This window comes from Montipora foliosa, chromosome 4 (genome assembly GCF_036669935.1).
Source record: "Montipora foliosa isolate CH-2021 chromosome 4, ASM3666993v2, whole genome shotgun sequence".
In the NCBI taxonomy this organism is placed as follows: domain Eukaryota; kingdom Metazoa; phylum Cnidaria; class Anthozoa; order Scleractinia; family Acroporidae; genus Montipora; species Montipora foliosa.
The window spans coordinates 21,609,460-21,629,656 of NC_090872.1; the positions used below are offsets into that span (position 1 = coordinate 21,609,460).

At 38.6% G+C, this 20,197-nt stretch overlaps 1 protein-coding gene and 1 long non-coding RNA gene across 7 annotated transcripts in view; one reads left to right on the forward strand and one right to left on the reverse strand.

Moving 5' to 3' along the window:
- The window catches only part of LOC138000272 (uncharacterized), a 4,314-nt gene extending 1,682 nt beyond the window's left edge, over positions 1-2,632 (forward strand). Inside the window, exon 2 of the long non-coding RNA XR_011123094.1 lies at positions 2,542-2,632. This is a non-coding gene — a long non-coding RNA (uncharacterized lncRNA). The remainder of the gene's footprint in view (positions 1-2,541) is intronic.
- LOC138000271 (elongation factor G, mitochondrial-like) overlaps positions 1-20,149 on the reverse strand; it is a 50,869-nt gene extending 30,720 nt beyond the window's left edge. For 2 of the 6 annotated variants that reach the window (XR_011123088.1, XR_011123087.1), the window contains exons 1-6: positions 20,013-20,149; positions 17,305-17,355; positions 16,259-16,362; positions 12,162-12,192; positions 2,463-2,608; positions 1,730-1,962 (exon numbers count right to left, since the gene is read on the reverse strand). The gene's annotated coding sequence lies outside the window, so the exon portion shown is untranslated. Of the gene's footprint in view, positions 1-182; positions 732-1,044; positions 1,122-1,729; positions 1,963-2,462; positions 2,609-5,878; positions 6,214-12,161; positions 12,193-12,862; positions 12,927-16,258; positions 16,363-17,304; positions 17,356-20,012 lie in introns of those variants that run through there. The other 4 variants (XR_011123086.1, XR_011123089.1, XR_011123093.1 and 1 more) reach the window with 4 other exon arrangements.
- Positions 20,150-20,197: the final 48 nt, after the last annotated feature.

Below are 20,197 nucleotides of genomic sequence, written 5' to 3' on the forward strand. Positions count from 1 at the left end.
GCGGTGACTATTGAAGAGTATTCGTTACTATTCGCGACTATTCGTCACCATTCGCCACTATTCGCGACTATTCGTCACCATTCGCCACTATTCGCACTGTTCGTACTATTCGCACTTCGGGTTTTCCAGACACCCGCCATAGAACAAACGTTAAATTATTCCTTTTGAGCAATACAATTCACCTGTTTTGTTATTTAAAGAATTACGTCAAAGCTGTGCTTCCTGTTCTGTTCCCGTAGCCTGAACCGATAGAACAAACTTGTCCTTGATAGATGAAGTCGGAATGATTAAATGAGTAACTTGAGGAAGTTATATCTCGGGAACGAGCTCGGTGACCTACCGTATTTATTTAATTGCACATTTCGAGTCACAATAATGTAGGGAACAATCGAGAAAAGTTTAAGGAAAATCTTACAACATCTTCTATTACTAAGGAATCACCTTAAGTGTTATTAACGACACAACTGAATTATTTAAGACGGCTGCGCCCAGTAAAGTTGTAAGTGATTCTAATAATTCGTTTTCCTGATGCAAACACTTATTAAAACAGTTTTTCCCATGGATTAAATTAATTTCGAGTCAATCCTGCCATGAACGTGTTTACTGCTACAAGAGATTGAACCAAGTACGTCACTGCTGCCTTGATGCTGCCAGTTCTGCTCGTCCGCACAAGTCAAAAAGCTCGTAGAGAGTTGCTCATGTAAATTTTGAAGTCCTATGATCTTGCGTCACTGGTTAAGCAATGACAATAGGTGACGTTAACGATATCTCCTCTACACTGAGTCAAAAATACTATATCCAGATGGGGAAAAAAGGCTTTTCCCTCTTCCTTATGATTTTTCTACATGTTCTTATTTCAGAGTGGGAAGAGACAAGGCGGTATCAAAATTCCAATAATAAGGTTAAGTTAACCTTAACATACCCAGGAAGTGTTCTCTAAAACTAACTTCCAAACATTGGTCAGCTCCAAACAATAAGGACATGAATACATTCAGAAGTTTCAACTTGTTCTTTTTATAAGGCAAATACCGGTATACGAGTTACCTTCTTGAGGTTAAAACTGAAACTCAAGGTTGATTAACTGTGAGTTCCCACGATGTAGCTTCACTGGTCACTGCAGGCTTCAAAAAGGAACCGGAGACAAGAAGTTTGGAACAAGACACCAGTAAAAGTAATCATGTGGAGAGAGAGAGACCCAACGGAACACAACTTTAGGGATGTCACTTCCTTAACATAGCGCAAAATGGATTATTACTGGCACGCATGACAAAGCACTTCAACAAGCAGTGAAAAATGAATTATACTACGCCACCGACGATATTTTCCTTACACTCTTTCACAAATTATCCACCCAAAAAATTCAATCCTCTTTCAAGATTGACGATAAAATAATCTTAAGTACACAGTCGAAATACCATAACTGGATAGGGAAAACAACTCCTTTATGCCAATTACTACTCTAAGTAGTTACTAACATGCTTTTCCTTAATAATTTTTCTACATGTATTTAGTTTAGGGTTGGAAGAGACAGGGGCAACATCAAAATCCCAATAACAAGGTTAAGTTAACCTTGAGGTTTTCAAAACGCAGACTCCAAAATGAAACATGGTCAGCTCCAAACGAAAAAGAGTGAATTCTTCTGAAGTTTAAACTTTTCTCCTTTATCATTAACAGAACAATAGTAAGTTAAAAGCTAAACTTGACGTATAACCCATTTGAAAATTCTTACCATTGAGTCCATGATCCTGCCATGAACATGTTGACAGCAAAAAGAGATGAACCAAGTAATTCACTTCTGCTTGTCCGCACAAGTCAAAAAGCTGACAAAGAGTTGCTCATATTAACTGTGAGTTCCCATGATGTAGCTTCACTGGTTTAGCAGGGTTCAGCAGCACTTCCTCCAACCACAGTCAACTCATCCCTGCACTTACTGTACGCACATTGGAACACCTGATACTGTTTCTAATAAAAATAATTGATATAATAATCATTAAAGTAAGTATAATATTTATGCTAATTAATGCACTTGAATGTTTGTCATGCCGTTTGCGTCTTAATTTGGATGCATAGTTCTGGTTTCGATAAAGACAGCAATTAATAAGCCTGCGAGCAGGCACTCCGAGGGACTGGGGCTGGGGTTGAATGATCATTCAATCTCCCACGCAGCCCCAGTCCCAGGAGAGCCGTGCAAGCATAGTCACGCCTCCCCTCCCCCTCTATCTGCAACCTCGTTCCCAGGGCTTCTCCCTCATGTGGGGGCGGGGCAATAAAAAAACGCCCCTCCCCCACATGAGGGAGAAGCCCTGGGAACGAGGTTGCAGATAGAGGGGGAGGGGAATCGTGACTATATATGCTTGCACGGCATTATTGATTGCCGTCTTTATCGAAACCAGAACTATGCATCCAAATTAAGACTCAAACAGCGTGACAAACAAACAAGCGCATTGTTTGAAATTACTTACTTGGCGTTTGTATGCTTCGACACACATCCTCAGAAGTGACTCATGTTAACTAATTGTTGCTAAATTCTCTCTCCGACAGCACTTCCTCCAACCACAGTCAACTCGTCCCTGCACTGTACACACATCGATATCGGAACGCCTTTTAACTGCAATAAATGATATATTTCATATTTAAGTTTTTATTTTAATTATTTATGTACATTTTGTATTTTTACTGGGTTGCCGTAGGGCAATCCCAGTCGGAAAGTGGGTGGCATTTGTTCGGTATTCTTTTTTTTTTCCGTGTCGGTAAAAGTCTTGCCTGTCACTCCCTTGCTAAGTGGTATCTTTGTGCATAGAGCCTTCTGCTCGTATTTTCTTAGGATCGAGAGGGTAGTTGAAATGCGTAGATTTCTCTGGTGGACACAGTAGCATGATAAACTTGACTGGCAATGGCGTCGAAAGTCATGTAATGCGAATGGCGTTTTAGTGGATCTTTGAACAAAATATACCCTTATGAAGTTCAATAATGGCAAGTCAATTGGATACTGAACAAGACAGGCGGTGGAATCTTACAAGCGACGAGTAATGGACTTCGACAACAATCTGTGAGCTGCATTTCTAATTTTACCAAGTGTGCTGTTATGTAGAACACTGAAACCAAATGGAAAATTCTCTGGTAACTTATGGGTTCAACAAAGACAGAACAAATCGAACACCTTAAGTGGATCTGTGATCAACTCTGCATAGTCTTCAGTAAAACATAATTGGAAATGTGACAGTCAAGAATTACTTGAAAGAAAGCTTGTCGTCTATTTTGTGCTTCATTAGTCAAGGAAAAGGTTCTTCATGGAAACGGTTTGATACTGAAATTTTAATTTGGTGTAATATTGCACACATGTTGTTTGTTTCAAAAAATTGTTCGCTGGAAAGGGTGGCTTTTATGAATTCATCATGTTTTATAATATGCGAGCTTAACTGGATAGTTTTTATGGCAATAGTAAGGCATTTTCGTGTCAAAATGAGGTTAGTGTCTTTCTGTTGTGCTAACTTAAATATAAATATGCATTCTGCCTCGTGAGTTTGTTATTCTTGTTAACCAGCAATGGCCTCGAAAGTCATTGCAATGCGAATGGCGTTTTAGTGCATCTTTTATGTTGCTTGTTTCAATAAAATGTTTCGCTGGAAAAGGATTCTGTGATATTTTCTGCCTTTGTGAATTATAATATCATAATGTGTATTGAATTTTCGAGCTTAAGGTTGAAATGTGATACGGGAGGAGATTTTTAGTATTGCTCTGTCAGCAGGAAAGGTTCACAAAAATAAGCAGGTCTGTTGGAAGCGTGCTTGAGTTTCAACTAAATGAGCCCCAAAATCAGCAAAAAAATTGTGACGCCGATGAATAATAAAGTAGCTGCTATTTCCAAAATGACGGAATTACCTGGTGATAAATAACCTCGTCTTGGAGAGTAAATTTTTGACTTAGCACAATGGTCAACCTAAAGGGTTTGAGGGATTGTGATCTTTGTTTTGACTTCACTCATTTATTGTCAAACTTTATAACACTTGACAGAAAAAGAAACTTACGAAAACCCGGTATCTTGCCATCATTTGACGCGGACGCTTCACTGTTTGGCGAGTAAACATGCCGCGGTAAATTAATCATGGCGCCCGCTGAATTCCGGCCATGCATGTCACTTTCGATTTTGCGATTTATTTCTGCAGCCAAAATTGAACGTAGCAAAAATCAATTATCAACATGTCAGCCCAAAGGCCAATGTTTCTCACTTCCCATTTATTTTCTTCAATCTTACTGGGTTCAATACTTTGCTAGTAACCACATGTCTTCTCAGGCTATTTACCCAAGACTTCTACTATGGCACTACAATGATAGATAATACCAAAACAATATTGTGCACTGTTATAGAGCTACATATTACGCAAGGATAACTTGAATCTCCTGGAAGAAAACACACAGCTCAGTTGACATTTTATATGGAATAAATCGCTGTGTTACTTCACTACCACACGTAAGCAATGCGCGTCTATTTTTTCCAAAGAGGACAGGAATTTCTTCTTTTTGACAAATAATTAATGGGCTGGTAGCCAGCTTTTTAACCTCAGAAAAGAATCTTTTTAGTCCTACGAACATGTGAGGACATGCGAGCCAAAGGGCCTCTGCTGTTATGACTTCTGGGTGACCCCTTAAATGGTCTTAATGACTCCCCAACTTGAAAAAAAGTTGCCTGGGACAGTGCACGAACCACAGGCAACCCAGTGTACTATCACGGAGGGTCTAGTTTAATTTAAAAAAATTGTCTGCACCCGAAACTAACCTAATACTATGTTTCTAATAACAATAATAATAATTAAAATAATTATACTAATTATAATAATTTGAATTATAATTATACTAAATATGTTTATTATAATAATTACAATAAATTTTTTAAGGGGGGCAGCCTTGTTCCCAGGGCTTCTCCCTCATTTGGGGGCGGGGCGGTAAAAAAGCCCTGCCCCCAAATGAGGGAGAAGCCCTGATAGAGATAGAGGGGGAGGGGAATTGTGACTGTGCTTGCACGGCATTATTGATTGCCGTCTTTATCGAAACCAGAACTATGCATCAAACGGCGTGACAAAAACATGCAAGCGCATTGTTTGAAATTACTTACTTGGCGTTCGTATCCTTTGACATACATCCTCAGAAGTGACTGTTAACTAATTGTTAATTCATTAATCAATTATTGTTAATAAGTAGTTACTTAATAGGTTACATGTTAAAAAGTTTAAATTCGTAGTAAACGGTCACTTCTGAGGATGTATGTCGAAGCATAGGAAACGTCATGTAAATAATTTCAAACAATGCGCTTGTTTATACTTTAATGTTTGTCACCGCTCCTTTTTTTTATTATTCTTTGTCTTGCGCGAAATTAATAGAACTACTCCTCTCAAAATGGATAGGTTACCTTAGTTGTTGTTGTCGGATATGGATAGTTCTTGCTGTTCATTTCACTCCGAGGGGTGTTTCGCCTTTAACTGTAACCACTCGGCTTAGTTTGCGGCAAAGAAAGCTTTCATATCTCGGGAGATCTTCGACAAGGAAATAGTCTCCTTTTTTACGATTAACGCGTGGATTTTACGCACTTCTCCTTTATCTCCTCAACAGTATTTACGTTCTGTAGGAAATGTCCTCGGCAGTTGGTTCCCCTTCCCCATCTGCGTCCACGACCTCTTGTACTTGTTCAAAAATTTGGTTTATCAACGGAGTTGATAATGTAAATTGACCACCGTACAGAGATTCTAAAAGCTGACGTTTCGAGCGTTAGCCCTTCGTCAGAGCGAATTGGATTCGCTCTGACGAAGGGCTAACGCTCGAAACGTCAGCTTTTAGAATCTCTGTACGGTGGTCGATTTACATTATCAACTCCGTTGATAAACCAAATTTTTGTATACTACTTCCCCACCGACGCAGCACCACAGTTTCTTTAGAAACTACCCCTTCATTCTCTTGTACTTGTTGTTTGCTTCTTTGGCCGCTCTGCGCCTTTTACTCGATGTTGCATTGAGACTAACTTCTCTGACAGCTACGAGCTGGGGTATCGTTATTTTGCTATTCGTGTTTTCCTCGTACTTCATCTTTTTGTCTCGTTGGTCTTAATTCTTCCTTCCGTATTAAGCGTGATCCCATGACCAGTCGTTTGTCCAAATGCGCTTGCAGAGATCGTCTCTTTCTAGTGGGTTCACTTGCAGGAGTTTTGCCCGACCACGAACCCTGCAAGTAGTTAACGACGGTTTCGTGAGAGCTAATTCGCATAAGCAGTGTTTAATTTCTTGTTTTCTTTGTCGTAGTCTTCAATATAAGAACGTATACAGAGGAGGGCCTCAAGAATGATCCTGAAATCTGACAGTGATTATAAAACTCGCTAATTTGAGATCTCTTCAACAACGACGCTTTATGGCTGATGTTACTTTTTATACAAGGTTTAAATGGTTATCTGAACTTGGAAATTACTAATTATTAGTGATCATCATATTCTTAAAAGGTTATCACTGTTTGAACTAGGGAAAAAATTTGAAAAGACGTCCAATTTTAAACTTTCATATTTCAATACAAATGGTGGAACTTTGGCGGAATAGTTTACCTTTCACTGTTCGTTCCAGCAGCAACCTTATTTCATTTAAACGAAAAATCAGGAAATTCCAAGGTTAATGGCGAACTCATGTAACTACTCAGGGGTTTGCCTTTATTTAGCTGTTTGATTTTATTTACCTCAAGTTTCATTAGTAGATTTGTAGCATTTTGTTTATTTGTGGTGGTTCGCCCAGTATGGACTATCGCTCTTTTATGTTTCCTCCAATGGCTCGATCTTCTACATTTGTTTGCCTTGTTCTAGTTTTTCCTGTCAATACTTTTTACAATATTCATTTATTTATTTCAATATTTATTTTAAAGTATTATATTTGTTTTAGTCTCTGTTTTGTAAAATAATAAAAAATAAAGAGTCTACAACGCACAATACTAAATGATGATGATTTTTTTGACTTTTGAGCGAAAGCCTCAACGGGAAGAAGGACTTGGACAGTGTGTCATCTGGGTGAGCTTGGCTTTCATGCTTTCATGCTTTCGCCCAGTTGAGCGACTGTAGTCGAATCATCGTTGCACTTAGTTTAACTTGGGAGTTTTTACAAGTGAATTGGACTGTCTTTAATCCTTCCTCCTATTATAGTAAGTGTCCCTTAGAACTACACCCTTATGAAACTGTATTATCGTTTAAAGGTGTTTATCTTTTCCTGGTGAGGTACCCTTTTCAATTAGCACCCACACTATGATCACATCGCCTAGTGTTGAAAAGTTAGAATGCGAGAATATAATCACCTGAACAATTGTACCAAAAGAAGTTTTCCTCTCAACAAATTTCCTGTAATATTACCAAGTTATCAAACGTTATTTCGAAGCGTCTTGTTCTATAAAGGTCCTCCACTCTTACCAAGAAATTACTTTAAATCACAGGTACTTTTGTTTACCATCATTTTTTTTTCCCGCAAAAGAGCGTTTGCATTGGAAATAAATGAATTTCATAATCGCTATTTTTTTGCTTCAAATTACCCGGGCGCCACCATCTTGAATAATTGTGACAATTAATGTTACTAATAAGTGTTATTAACGACACAACTGAATTATTTTAGACGGCTGCGCCCAGTATATTTCAAAGTTGTAAGAGATTCTACTAGTAATAATTTATACGAGCCAACTCTCCCGGATTATCCGGGAGTCTCCCGGATACGGAACGAATCTCCCGGTTTCCCGTATGGGTCATTAAATCTCCCGGATAAAAACGACTCTGAACCTTTTACAGACGTTTCTCCATTCTAGACTCAAATTGCATCCCCAAGTTTAAAAAAAAATCGACTTTTTCATTGTTTCTTAATGCACTTCTTCATCTCTGAGTTCCAAACACGTTTTAATAGAACTAAACAAAATGACTTCCTTTAGCTATCATAGCCATATAACCGATTGTCTGATTGGATCTCCGATTAACCAATAAATTCTTGACGTAAGTACCCCGTTTTCCCGCAAATTCACAATGGTGGCAGAATATTCTTGTATTCTGAAGGAGCTACTGGGGGATAGGTGGGTGCGTTTAAAGGGGAGGGGGGGAGGGGAGAGGAGGGGAGGGGGAGTGGGTAGATTGGGGGAGGGGTGGGGAGACCGGCTGGAAAAAATCTCCAGATTTTAGATTTCCATAGGTTGGCATCTCTTATAATTCGTTTTTTCAGATGCAAACACTCGTTAAAAAAGTTTTCCCGAAGCTTAAATTTATTTCTCGTAGCAATGGTGAACCTCCGGGCCTAAAAGGAAAAGCAGTGGAACCTATAAGAAAAGTGCTTTCTGATAGTTAACTTCTGACACTTAAGGACGCGATTGTACTACGTATCAAATAAGGTATTTATTAGCGACTTCCGTCGATTATTACGTAAGAAAACCCACGCGACAGCTCCAACAAACAGGGCCAAATAACCGAAACGGAGCTATAACCTTTAATTGGATGGCCTTACTTTGAAAAAAGCATTCACCACCCTTAGTTTAAACCGTTTTTTGACCGACAACTAATTGCTTCAAGAATTGCCCTCGGCAAAAAACCGCAGGACATGCCCCACGAAGAACGAGGTGCACTTCTGCACTGGAATACTCTTAAACATCGAAGGAGTATCTGCCCATAGTAGAATGCAACATGACCTTATTTTGATTTAATGGCTTGAATTTTAACGATGCTTTCAAAAATTGTAAAAGTAAAATTTCGCGTGCAAATCATCTATATACAAAGGAAACCACAAAGATAACAATGGAATGACTTACCAAATCATCTTTTAATAAAGGACATAACATAAATAATTTCAAAAAGAATGTAAAGAAGCATGTGACATGTGAACATTTATCAGCGTACATTTAATTAAGTGGCCTTAAATTCATACTAGTTTTTAATATTGTACATCATATTTAATTTAGTTGACCCGGCGAATTTTGAACACCAACTCGAACAATAGAGGTTTTGCACGGCAGCCATGTTGCATGGCAGGAACAATGAAAATGTTTTGCATTACAAAGAAAATTTGTTCCCATAGGAAAAAAGAATCTATTGTTCCTGCCATGTAAAACCTCTATTGGAGGCCTTTGCAAAACTTAGGGAAGGTGCGTTTTTTATTGGGGGAGGGGGTGGGCCTGGGCTTCGGAGGGGAGGGTTCTTAGTTTTTTTTTTTACAAATTGGGGAGGGTCAAACCTGTTTTATTCTTAACCGGGGGAGGGTCGCAGTTTTTTTTTGGTAAGGAAAAAATTACTCCAGGTCACTTCTATTCCTCGTGGGGCATGTCCTGCTACCAGTCGAGATTAATCTAAATTATCTACAGGTGTCGAAGAATTTATTTATCAAAAAGCTATCTTCTCCTACCTCTCTCTCGACCCGTGCCCGCTTTCGCCCATAATTTGATGTTTCCGCGCGGGGTTCTGGTATAAAATCAGTCACCGGTGAGGATTTGTCACTCGAGCTACTCGGGCCTGCACCGACAATTCGATCTATTACATCACTTTGCAAGTTGGTTTCGACCTCGGAAAGTGACGAGGTCACTTGTAGCCTCACATTTCTTAGCGGTGGCTGCCAAGGTTGTTGACGCTCCATTGAATCGTACAGCAAGCTGCCAATGTGCGCTTTGATCATTGCGATCTCTTCAGCTTTCTTCCATTTGAAGGTGATTTTGTGATGGGAAAAGTACAAGGATAGCTCGTCCACCCTCAAGGACGACAGCTTATCGGAGTTTTACAGCCGATGTGCCATCATCAGAGTCAGAGAAGGAGCGGGCATTCTTTTAAGAATGGCGAGTCGGCAAACAGCCACAATAGCCACAAGTTGCTCCATCTGACCTCATGAAATCCTCGCATTCACCACAAGCACATTTCCCTCTTTCTATTCCTCGTACATCCTTGTCCATTTTCAAACTGGGTTTTTACAAGTGAATTTGACTTGAAATCCTTCCCACGACAGTTAAGTGTCCCTTAAACCTACACCCTTTGAAACTCTATGTTCGTTTAAAGGCGTTCATCTTTCCCTTGGTAAAAAAATCGGGAGGCACCCATTTCAATTAGCGCCTACACTATAATCAATTAGCACGGCATCGATCAGTTACATTAGCTTAGCTTAGCTTATTTCGAGCGAACTCGAACTCCATTAACTACTGTAGCTTCATCCATCCCTTCCGCTTTTCCCATGATGCGATCAGTTAGAAAGCGAGAATATGTAAAATTGTACCAAAATAAGTTTTCCTCCAAACAAATTTCCTATAATATTTTCAAGTTATTAAACGTTATTTCGAAGCATCTTGTTCTTTAAAGGATCCTCCACTCTAACCAAGAAATAGCTTTAAATCACAGGGACTTTTGTTTACCATCAAATTTTATAAAATAATTAGGATAGTACGCGCACTCTCATTGGTCAATAGCTGTGTTTAGATGAGAGTATGTAAACACGGTTGTGACATCTCACGAATTTTGATTGGTTTATTGTCAGACGCGCGTTTTGATTGGTTGGTAGGAAATTAGCGTGTGTCAAGAAAATCTGTTTCAATCAAAAAGTGAAAAACCAGCATTTTCCTTCATTTGTTGAATTATCTTTGAGAAATATTTTATAAAAACAATAGAAAACTTTTTTCTTGTCTCGGGTTTGCATAACTGTCTCGGATTCTCCCAACCCCTCTCGCGTTTATATCAGGCTATGCAAACACGGAAAGCGTTTCCTATTGCTTTATTATTACGCGTTTGCATCCGAAATAAATGAATTTCATAATCGCTTATTTTTTTGCTTTAAATTTCCCGGGCGCCACCATCTTGAATAATTCTGACAATAAATGTTACTCAATGTTAATATTAATTATATTAGACTAATGTTATTACGTCTTATTAACGACACAACTTAGTTATTTAAGACGGCCATGCCCATTTATATTTAAAGTGGTAAGCGATTCTAATATTCCTTTTTTCTCGATGCAAACACTGTTAAGGAACAGTACTATTGTTATTGCGCATACGTTCTGCGCATCTCGAGATACTCAGATTTCCTATAGGTGATGCATACTAATACAGGGATATTTAAACTATCCGGAGAAAGTAGATCTTAGCAAGTGTCCTTGGTATCCAAAAAGAAAATTGGGGGTAACCATGCATTTGAGAGACAATTAAGCTTCAATTTGAGAAAGAACGCCATACAATGCTTTGTATTTAAAAGCTTGTTACAAATATTGTTCATCAATTATCTTTGAAAAATGCGTGGTTACCCTCAATTTTCTTTTTGGATTTCAATAATACTTGCTAAGATCTACATTTCCTGCATACTCACACACCGGGGAAAAAATATCTTTAATTAGTAGGCACCGTCCTTAAGGACGTTCGCGCGAAATTTTTTTAACATTGATTTTTCTCTGCAAATTTTACCATTGAAAGATCATGAGTTAGTGATGTCAGAAATGTAAAAAAAAGGGGGGTCACCGACTTCGTTTTGGAGACAACTTGCCCGGAAGAACACCCTAAATCTGAAAAAATCCGGCTTCTTAAGCGAATAAGGCCACAGTGTAAGTTCAAAAATATTGCAATTACATCTTTGAAGTGAAATATTCTCTACCAAACTTTGTTTAAGTAGACCCATCAAGTGAATTTAGTTAAGTTTTGAGGTTCCTTAAAGAAAAAGTTCGCATTTAGCGACCATAGTTTCACGCTACTTGCAGCCGCAAGATGGCAGGATTCCATGTTCCTAGGACAGAAATTTTGAATTTTTTGAAAATACGGCGTAAAATCGCGCAATCCGGAAATAAAACCTGCGGAAAACATTTGTCTTTATCTCGAAATTTTGCTCGGTGACCTATCTTGATTTTCTACATGCACGTATCATTCACGATGGCACTTCAATTAAAAGTTTCGGGGAAAGTTATCTGGTACAATTTTCTGTTAAACTATAAAACGCCCTTTTTCGATGTATCTGCTAGATAACTTTGTCATGCACGTTAAGAAGTTAAAACATTTAGGGAGATTCAAAAGATGATCAGCTCCAAACAAGGAGGAACATGAACTCTTCAAAAGTTTGAACTTGTTCTTTTTACAGGACAAATTCGTAAGTTACTGACTTTTAAGAGATCAAAATCGAAACTCAGCGTATAAACCATTTGAAAATTCTTACCGTCGAGTCAGTCCTGCCAAGAGCGTGTGTTCTGCAACAAGAGACGAAGCAAGTACTTCACTTCTGCCAGTTCTGCTTATTACAAGTTTAAAAGCTAGCAGAGAGTCGTTCATATTAAGTGTGGGTTCCCATGATGTAGCTTCAATGGTTTAGCAGGCTTTAAAAGGCAAATTCTCCCTTCGACACCAATTCCTCCAAGTACGGTTAACATAAACTAGTAACTATACTGTATGCACATCAGAAAGGCTTGTAACTGCAATAGGAGATGTTATCATACGTGGCGCCTGCTTAAATCTATCATTTCAGCACAAAAGCGTAAAAAAAGCAAGACACTTTTTCATTGGTTTAACCTGTCCCAGAGGTACAAAGAAACTTTGACTATGCACAACGTCCAAACCAAGGTGCCAAAATACAAGTTAATAGGCCTTTTGCAACAGCTTGCAACAAACGACCACATGGTACAAAATCCGCCATGCTGGAGGGCAAGCTCATTATTCTCCCACTGGGACATTAAAACAAAGGCAAGTCAAGCTTGACTGGTTCAGGTCTCTTTGTTTTAATGTCCCAGTGGGGGAATAATAATGAGTTTGCCCTCCAGCATGGCGGATTTTGTACCATGTGATGGTTTGTTGTAAAAGGCCTATTCTTTTGGAACGATGTATTGTACAACAATCGAATTTTTGCATACTGTCAGCACTGACCAGAAGAAATTAATGCCTCATTCCAAAAAAGACCGTGTAGTCTTCAATTTGCAAATTGTGATAACTAAAAAGATACGAAAAAACGGAAAAGAGAAAAATTTAAGTGCAATGTACGGCTATTTAATATCGCACCATGTTAACTAACAGATATCTATTATTCTAAAACATTTCAGCTTTGCAGATTCCACAAAAAGTATATCAGACTATTATAACCTGTTGAAAAGCAAGATTCATTTCATAATTAACTATGATAGCGTTGGGTTATCATATAAAGGAAAACAAAATTGACAGCCTCCCAGCAAACAGCAAGAAAGGAAAAACCATCGTAATTGGAAATAATCTTTTAAAAAAACATTGTCGTGAACGAACCGCTTTTGTTTATTTCGTCTTCTTGAAGGAGTGGCCTAAATTCGGTCAATTGTAGGTAACCCGCCAAATTTGGTCTTATCAAACTGAAGGTGAATTGATGTAAGATAATTTAGATCCGAAGGAAGATTGTTGTTAATACTTTGCTCTCACGAAGGACAAATCAATCCCAATTTCCCTCACCCACAACCTCAGCACTAAGACGTAGAGCATGCCATCTGGGAGTAAACCTTTTAACTAATCGCTTTTAGTTATTCGCGTCCAGATTATTAGCAGTCCGGATTATTAATGATAAATTTTGGCTGTGAACGAGAAAAGAAATGAGTAGCAAAACCCCTGATGAGCGGGTACCCCCCCTCCCCCCCCCACCCCCCAAATGGCTCAGGGATAACACGCACAATTTAAATAAGAACGTGGCGAAAAAAAAAACGAGTTCATATTTCAGTCTCGCATCTTACCGGTGAGCAATGAAGGAGGGGGACTAGATTTAGGCAAAATTTAGATAAAGAATTGTAATTTCGGGTTAACAACGGAAAAGAGGGTAGATTTCTTTCCGGTAACAACGGCGAGAAGTAGATCAGAACTGTGGAATGGACATAAAATAGATTTTAAAAAAATAATCGCAGTTACAAAAGCAGGTACATGTAGCTGGAAGTAAGCCGGAAAAAATATGAATGAAGGAAAAAAAAAGGCGAAGTTTAGATAGTAAATTTTTATTTCCGGTTGACAACGCAAACGGGGGCAGACTTGTTTCCAGTTAACAACTGCCAAACGTAGGTTAAGACTGCGAAATAGATATGGAAGGGAAGTTTAAAAAGATAATCAAAGTCAGACAAGCAACTTTGGCAGTTGCAGGGAAGCCAGAAAAAAATGTGAATGACGAAAGAAAAGTTCATTCAAATTCACAGTTTACACATCTCTTACTCAATGAACCACAGGGGATGGAATATGAAACGGAGGCAGAATTTAGATGTTTGTTTGTTTGTTATTGTTTGTAATTTATTTGTTTAAACAGGTTGAATTTTTGGCAGCTATTCAGCTGATGTGGACCTGCTATACCCACCCACCCATATAATCACAGAGGACAGCCACAACAGCGGGAACTTCATCCCACAGGGAACTAATGAACATGGAAGTTATTTGTGAGACGGGACGTCCGGCTTATCGTCCTTATCCGAGAAGACTTGAGAGTCTAACCATTTGTGGATGTAATTACAAAGGCAGCACTTTCTCCTCAGTTATTTAAAGAACCTGAGAGTTGGTCCGGTCGGAGTCGAACTCACGACCTCCCGCCTCATCGCAGCCCGGTGCTCAATCAACTGAGCCACCGGTGCGCGGTTACTACAACGAACTATTATTTCCCGTTAAAAATGAAAAATGGCCACAAGTAGGCCAGAAAGTCTGCGGAATGGGCATGAAACGGCACTGAAAAAAGATAATCGTAGTTAGAAAGCAAATTAGGCAGTTGCAAGCGAGGGAGGAGAAAAGATGAATGAACAAAGTTGATTCACATTCGAGGTTTACGCAGATCTTACTCAAAGAGCTACAGGGGATGGAGTAAGAAATGGACGACAAATTTAGATAATAAATTGTTGGTTCCGCTAAACAACGCAAAAGTGGGCAGATTTAGAACTGTACAATGGACAGGAAATGGCAGTTAAAAAGATAATCGTGGTTAGACAAGCAACTTAAACAGTTGCAAGCAAGACTGACAAACACATGAACGAGAAGTTCCTTCTTCGTTCACACCCGATATTTTATACACAGGTTCCTTTTTCAGTGCTCCACGGGGGAAGAGGTCTGACATACAGGCAGAATATGAATGTCAATTAATTAATTTAAGGCGGAGACTTACTTCCGGTTCCGGCCAGAGTGATAAACCATAGGTCTTACAATTTTTGGCTTGCCCTTGACGTCATGGCAGCCATGTTGATGTACCGAACAATAGCGAAAAAGTCTTTTGGGAATTTGGCTCTAATATTATGCAAAAAGCGAGCGGGATTTCGCTTTTGTTTGGTACAACTACATGGCCGTTTAATCACGTTACTAGCTTGCCGATAGAGCCGCAAAGCAGGATTTTGACAGCATCTCTAGTGGGATACAGCGAACTAATCCACAAACACAGTCAACACTTTCGACCATATGCTTTCTTATTTATTACACTTGTACCGCAAGGGCTTATGGGAGTTACAACTCTAGGGGGTTTATGGGTCACAACCCTAACAAGTACAAACCAAGAATGGGGAGCAAACTTATTTTCAGTCAACAATGATTAAATGTATGTGAGAATTAAAAAAGATTATCGCAATTAGACAAGCAACTTGAACTTTTGCAAACAAGACTGAAATTGGGGGAAAACCCTTGTATATATTCACGGTAATATACCGTTTATACGGGTCTTAATCCTTGCACCACCGGGAAAGGGGTACAAGATAGAAGATAGAGACAGAATTTAGATCAATACAGGTGGGAATGAATGAATTAATAGTGATGAGCCATAGCCTACACGAAAACAGGCAAACAAACATTATTATTCCATGAGTCCGTGTCGGATAGGCAATTGTAAATGGTCAACAAGATGGGTAGTGCCCAATTGGCTAGAACCAGTCTCATATCCAACAAGTGCAAATAAAATAATAACTGTTTTACCAAATTAAATTCTGAACACTTGGAAATTAAAGCCAACCAGTTTCCAGCTTCGCAACAATTGCCACAATCAGTTTCCATAATATATAGATTCAAGCCAATCAAAAAAGCAGAGTTCCTGGGTTATTAATTAGGCTGTTCGAGCAAAACAATGGGAATGTCAATTGATGACGTCGCACACAGAAAAATGTCCACATTAGGTCAGATTAGAGAAGAATCCAGACTATTCTGCCGGCTCTCCCGTCATCAACTGAGGTTCCTGTTCTGTTGCTAAATCAGCCTGTTCTTACAATAAGTAAACCTAGGTTGAGCCTATGATCCAATCGAAACCCAGTACCTGATCAGAAGTCAACTTATAACTAAAAAAAAAAAAAAACAGCCAACCTCGATGATCTCTAAACTTGAGCCGTGCTCCCCGCACGGGGCTCAACTATCAGGTCATGCAGTTTATGAGTTGATAATCGATATTGAGTGAGCCAATCACAAAGCTGCAAATGCAATATTTAATAATTTGGGTTAACAATGGTCAGAAGTAGGTCACAACTGCTGAATGGACATGAAATGGAAGTTAAAAAGATCATTGTAGTTAGACAAACAACTAAAGCAGTTGCAAGCAAGCTAAGCCTGAAAAAAAAAAAAACAAAAACAAAAACAAAAGAGCAGAGCAACTACAGCGATGCAGTGAAATTGCTCGATCATAGGTTTGACTCCTGTTCAAGTCTGGATTTTCTCATGCTTGCTTGCAACTACTTAAAGGGGCTATGTCATGCAAAATTATGTAATTTCATAACAACCAAAATGCGCAAAAAGTAGAAAGAAAAATGAAACTTTTGTAATAACCACTTAAAACCGATGAACAACACAAAAGAAATACAACAAAAGGTTCAAAGAGAAGAATGGATGGACACAAATGGACAAGATTGAAACAGATCAATTGCATTTGGGTAATCTTGAAAAAGTCAGCACAATGTTTTTCAAGTTTATGGCAAAATTTGCTTGCCAAGGATATGCAAGGAAACAACCACACAAATGTGCTTGAGGCAAATGTCAGGAGTTCAAGGGAGGCACTAGAGTGTCTTGTAGTTACATGTATTATGGCTGTCCTCAATAATTGCACATACACACATGTACCACTTTTAAAAATCGGCTTGTCCCTCTCTTAATCAATTAAATACATGTCTTCAAAACTAAAATAAGCCTTGACCTACTCGTCCCCTATGAAGCCCACCCCACCCCCCCCCCCCCAAATTAAAAATGTACCGACTCCCTTAGTGTTGATTCCCAAGGTATGCACACTTGGTTCATTCAAAAATTCCAACTTAGCAGAATAGCAATTGATTAGGTTACTGTTTAACACTTCATGGATGCAAAATCGGCTGTCAATGGCTTTTTATAAAGGAAGATGATACATGTATGTGGTGTAAGCTTACCAAAGACTGAGAGGACAGCAACCTCCTTATCCAAACTGGCAAAGTTTGAGCCTACAAAAAAGAGAGTCATGAAATAATATTATATCCCGTGATCTAGAAGAAATTGTACATTTAATTTTGTATTCATTTGTATTCAAACATCTCTGTTAACTTACAAAAACATCAAAGTCACTGATCGCTAAGCTAAAAATATCCAAACAGTTAAACAGCCTGACATCAAGCTATACCTTAAATACGAAAAAATACAAAGTTTCATTTTACCTATTGTACAGTATCTATTGTACAACAAACAAGCAAAGTTGTTATGACACAAACTGTTACCACAAGGTACTATACGGGAAATCAACAGCCAGCATGCTTGTATGCAGTGGCCGCTATAGACAGTCACATATATTGGACAAGTTATATGTAAGGGAAACAGTTTGACCACTAAATATCCAATATGCGATTTTCATAATTCTGCGAACTCTTACTTTCAAGCGCTAAGCACCAAACTGCCTTTTGACTTCCTTCAATCAGGAAGATCAACCCCGCCTCTGGGAAGTGAATTCATTTGGAGTTTTTGTTTCGTTCACAGGTCAAACACCATTACACCTTCTTACAAAGGAAAGGAAAGGAACTTTCTTTATGTGTCTAGTATATTTAGCGCTGGAGCACTAATTGGGGACACTGTAAAGTGAAATTAACAATTAACACAACAAGTCAAATGTTGGATTTTGAGGAGAGGGGAAACCAGATTCCATCGCTTTCCATCTGCGTTTAGTTCGAATGTACGAATGTACTGTGGGAGCCAAAGATGCTGCTTGGTGGGTTTACTGTCACGCATCAATTGATTTCGTCATCTGTGGTTGGCGTTGGAAGTTTGATTGATGGAAGCCAAAACACAGTTTAGCTATTGCCACTTGAAGATGAATTCCACAGAATTATGAAAATTGCAGTACGATTAATTTAATGTGCCACTTTGACAGACACAAAATTATCATTTTTCCTTATAGTAGAGGACCTTTCAATATAAAAGGACTGCATAACAAGTTTTTTTCTTTATGCAAACAACAAATTGTGTGGTAAGATTCTGTAATCCTTTATTACACAATAAACCTTCCGCAGTTTGACGCCACCTTGGCTGGGGGGCAAAGACACGGCTAAAATTACAGTACAGTGGAACCTCGATTTAACGAACCTCTAATTAAGGAAGTCCTCGATATAACGAATGATATTCTATGTCCCGGCCAAAGTTACAGTAAAAGGTATTAGAACCTTGATATAATGAACCCTGATATAACAAATTCTTCGATATAACGAACATAATCCGGAAGCCCAAACGTAAAATCTACCTTGATATAATGAATTACAATGTCAACACGCGACAGAAGATAAACGCTGAACAGATCAACAGTCAACAAATCCTTTAATCCTTATGGTAAAGAGACAGAAACCTTTCAGTCAACGGCTTATTATATGTCATAGACATTGGCACTATAAAAATTTCGACATCAATTAACTTCCGCTCTATCTTCTTTAATTTGTCTCTTATTAGTTCTATTAACTTCTTCACTTTCGAAGGCTTCTTGTGATACATTGAATACGTAGCCGGAATTTCTATTCCAATGCCCTTGTTTCTCCTTTTGCCAGTCACTTCCACTGAGATTTGTCCTCCGTGTTTTAAAAACAAGTGAAATACACGTGATAGTGTCAATGGCACGACCCATGATCTGCAACGTTCCTCCTTGATCTTGAACCCGTTTAACGGCAACAGCATGGGTGTTGTGTGGGTTATCAATCATTAACTATGACCTCGATATAACGAACCTTTTGGTCGTTTCCCCTCAAGTTTGTTACATTGAGGTTTTTGACATAACAAACCCTCGATTTAACGAACAAATTTGGCTGGTCCCCTGCGACTTCGTTAAATCGAGGTTCCACTGTACATGTAAATGTATGGGATTTTGGCCGACTTTGAACCACTGTAGCACTGCTAAAATGAGATAGATAATTTTCCAACTTTTCTCACTACTTTATTGATATCATTCATTCAACAGAAAATAAGGCCATTAAGGAAAGTACAATGTGTGTAAATCGAATTATAAATCTTCTAATGTGGCTTCTAATTTCACGGCAATTTGCCATGATGATTTTACAAGGGTTTGTTTGAAATCTTGAAAATTTGTTTATGGTCGTTGTAGCCTGAATCTGTTCTTTACATTTCATGAAAATAATCTCAGTATAAATGTCTTTTAAAACGACTCGCTGTGGAATCCACCTCTTTGTAGCCACATTACAGCGGTTTCAAGTTGGCCAAAATCCCATGTTTGCCCATCAGCCAAGATGATATCATTAACAGTGGCTTTTAAAGGTCAATCACTACAATCAATAACAGATGACTTTGTATTTATCTTGTTTCAAGACTCTTTTTCAAGTTATATAGTTGTTTATGAAAGAACAGCTTTTTACCAAGGACACTACATCATAAATAAGCACCCATTTGAGATAGTTTTAGATGATAAATTTTCTTATCACCATTTTACAAATTTGTAATTCCATTGTACATTTCCTTTAAGATGGTCAAATAAAGGTATTATTATCATTCTTGGCTGCTACTCAGCCCCTATACCTATGCATACTGCCAGTCTTTAGTTAAAGGACAAAATGAGTAAGTCGACATAAAAAATAAAGAAAACGGAATCAACTAGTGATTCTACGGAACTCACCTTTGCTTTGAGGACATGATGTCCACATCGTCGAATCAGCAGGGGTTGTTATGCCCATGTTTTTGCACTAAAATACCACATTTCAAGCTGAAAAATCGGGTAGTACTTGGTGTAAGACCTAACTATTATGTCCCCAGTTACACCCATACTGATACACTGAGACAGCTACGGTGTACGAGTGTAAC